The sequence below is a fragment of the Arachis duranensis genome, chromosome 9 (genome assembly GCF_000817695.3).
Source record: "Arachis duranensis cultivar V14167 chromosome 9, aradu.V14167.gnm2.J7QH, whole genome shotgun sequence".
NCBI classification, from domain to species: domain Eukaryota; kingdom Viridiplantae; phylum Streptophyta; class Magnoliopsida; order Fabales; family Fabaceae; genus Arachis; species Arachis duranensis.
The window spans coordinates 38,036,796-38,040,362 of NC_029780.3; the positions used below are offsets into that span (position 1 = coordinate 38,036,796).

The following is a 3,567-nucleotide window of genomic DNA, read 5'->3' on the forward strand; positions in this document are numbered from 1 at the left end:
CTCGAAATAGATTTTCTGGAGCTACAGAACTCCAAATAGCGCGCTCTCAACGGCGTTGGAAAGTAGACATTCAGAGCCTTTCCAGCAATATATAATAGTTTATACTTTATTCGAGATTTGACAACATAAATTGGCGCTCAACGCCAGTTCCATGCTGCATTCTGGAGTCAAACACCAGAAACATGTTACAACTTGGCATTCAACTCCAATGAAAGCCTCTGCACGTGTAACATTCAAGCTCAGCCCAAGCACACACCAAGTGGGCCCCGGAAGTGGATTTCTGCATCAATTACTTACTTCTGCAAACCCTAAGTAGCTAATTTATTATAAATAGGACATTTTACTATTGTATTTTCATCCTGGATTGTATTTTTGATCCTGTGATCGCGTTTTGGGGGCTGGCCATTCGGCCATGCCTGGACCTTCATCACTTATGTATTTTCAATGGTGGAGTTTCTACACACCATAGATTAAGGGTGTGGAGCTCTACTGTACCTCAAGTTTTAATGCAATTACTATTACTTTCTATTCAATTCGATTTATTCCTGTTCTAAGATGCCATTCGTACTTCAACCGGATGGATGTGATGATCCGTGACACTCACCATCATCCATCCTTATCAACGCATGCCTGACAACCACTCTGTTCTACAGGCGAGAGCTAGAGTGCGTATCTCTTGGATTCCTGATGCACGATACATGGTTGCCCCTCGCCTGACAATCGAGCCTTCCATTCCGTGAGATTAGGGTCTTCGTGGTATAAGCTAGAATTGATGGCGGCATTCATGAGAATCCGGAAAGTCTAAACCTTGTCTGTGGTATTCCGAGTAGGATTCTGGGATTGAATGACTGTGACGAGCTTCAAACTCGCGATTGTTGGGCATGATGACAAACGCAAAAGAATCAAGGGATTCTATTCGAACATGATCGAGAACCGACAGATGATTAGCCGTGCCGTGAAAGAGCATTTAGACCTTTTTCACTGAGAGGATGGGATGTAGCCATTGACAACGGTGATGCCCTACATACAGCTTGCCAAAGAAAGGAGTGACAAGGATTGGATGAAAGCAGTAGGAAAACAGAGATTCAGAAGGAACATAACATCTCTATACACCTATCTGAAATTCCCACTAATGAATTTACATAAGTATTTCTATCCTTTATTATTTAATTAAGTATCTCTTTATATTTTCCGAAAACCACTATCAATTTGAATCCGCCTGACTGAGATTTACAAGGTGACCATAGCTTGCTTCATACCAACAATCTCTGTGGGATCAACCCTTACTCACGTAAGGTATTACTTGGACGACCCAGTACACTTGTTGGTTAGTTGTGCAGAGTTGTGACAAAGTGAGATTCATGTTTGAGAGCACCAAGTCTTTGGAGCCATTGTTGATAATCACAATTTCGTCCACCAAGTTTTTGGCGCCGTTGCCGGGGATTGTTCGAGTTTGGACAACTAACGGTTCATCTTTTTGCTCAGATTACGTAATTTTCTTTTCAAAAAGTTTTCAAAAATCTTTCAAAATTTTTTTTCTTTATTTTCGTTTTTCTAAAGAATATTTTCGAAAAATTTATTAAGAAAATACAAAAAAAATTATAAAATCATAAAAATCAAAAATATTTTTTGTTTCTCGTTTGAGTCTTGAGTCAATTTTTAAGTTTGGTGTTAATTGCATGTTTTAAAAATTCTTATGCATTTTTCGAAAAATTCATGCATTCATAGTGTTCTTCATGATCTTCAAGTTGTTCTTGGTAAATCTTCTTGTTTGATCTTGATGTTTTCTTGTTTTGTGTCTTTTATTATTTTTCATATGCATTTTTGCATTCATAGTATCCATGCATTAAAGAATTCTAAGTTTGGTGTCTTGCATGTTTTTTTTTTGCATCAAAAATTTTTCAAAAATATGTTCTTGATGTTCATCATGATCTTCAAAGTGTTCTTGGTGTTCATCTTGACATTCATAGTGTTCTTGCATGCATCATTAAAAATTCAAAAATAAAAAAAATATTTTTTTCCTTATTTCTCTCCTAATTTTCGAAAATTTGAGTTGACTTAGTCAAAAAATTTTAAAATTAGTTGTTTCTCATAAGTCAAGTCAAATTTTTTATTTTAAAAATCCTATCTTTTCAAAAATTTTTTTCAAAAATCAAATCTTTTTCATTTTTATCTTATTAATCTCGAAAATTTTAAAATATTTTTTCAAAAATCTTTTTCTTAATTTTATTTTTATTTTCAAAAATTATGCTAACAATTAATGTGATTGGTTCAAAAATTTGAAGTTTGTTACTTTCTTGTTAAGAAAGGTTCAATCTTTAAATTCTAGAATCTGATCTTTTAGTTTCTTGTTAGTCAAGTAATTAATTTTAATTTCAAAAACTAAATCTATCTTATCTTATCTTTTATATCATATCTTTTTCAAAATTTTATCTTTTTCAAAAATTTGAGTTTTAAAATATCTTATCTAACCTCTTATCTTCTTATCTTTTCAAATTTGATTTTAATATCTTTTTCAACTAACTAATTAACTTTTTGTTTGTTTCTTATCTTTTTCAAAACCACCTAACTACTTCTCCCTCTCTAATTTTCGAAAATATCTTCCCCTTTCTCAAAATTATTCTTAAATTAATTAATTGTTTCAATTTTTTAATTTTAATTTTATTTCTTATCTTAATTCTCGAAAATTATAAACTCCTTTTCAAAAATTATTTTCGAAATTCTTTCCCTCTCCTCTTCTTCTATTTATTTATTTACTAACACTTCTCTTCACCTCTCTTCATCTCAAATCACTACCCCTATCCTCACCCTTCTGTTTGGATTCTCCTTTCTTTATTCCCTTTCTTCTTTTACTAACAATAAGGAACCTCTTTACTGTGACATAGAGGATTCCTCTTCTCTTCTTTTCTTGTTCTCTTTTCTTTCATACGAGAAGGAACAAGAAAAAAGCATTCTTGTTGAAGCTGACCCTGAACCTGAAAGGACTCTGAAGAGGAAACTAAGAGAAGCCAAATTACAACAATCCAGAGACAACCTTACTGAAATTTTCGAACAAGAAAAGGAGATGGCAGTCGAACCCAACAACAATAATGCAAGAAGGATGCTTGGTGATTATACTACACCTACTTCCAAGTTTGATGGAAGAAGCATCTCAATTCCTGCCATTGGAGCAAACAATTTTGAGCTGAAACCTCAACTAGTTGCTCTAATGCAACAAAACTGCAAGTTTCATGGACTTCCATCAGAATATCCCTATCAGTTTTTAATTGAGTTCTTGCAGATCTGTGAGACTGTAAAGACGAATGGAGTAGATCCTGAAGTCTACAGGCTCATGCTTTTCCCTTTTGCTATAAGAGACAAAGCTAGAACATGGTTGGATTCACAACCTAAGGATAGCCTGGACTCTTGGGATAAGCTGGTCACGGCCTTCTTGGCTAAGTTCTTTCCCCCTCAAAAGCTGAGCAAGCTTAGAGTGGATGTTCAGACCTTCAAACAAAAAGATGGTGAATCCCTCTATGAAGCTTGGGAAAGATACAAGTAGATGACCAAAAGATGTCCTTCTGACAT

At 34.4% G+C, this 3,567-nt stretch overlaps 1 non-coding gene across 1 annotated transcript; it reads right to left on the reverse strand.

Moving 5' to 3' along the window:
• Positions 1 to 3,463: 3,463 nt before the first annotated feature.
• On the reverse strand, positions 3,464 to 3,567 carry LOC127741989 (small nucleolar RNA R71). The gene has a single exon (XR_008003176.1). It is a non-coding gene; the product is annotated as a small nucleolar RNA R71 (small nucleolar RNA).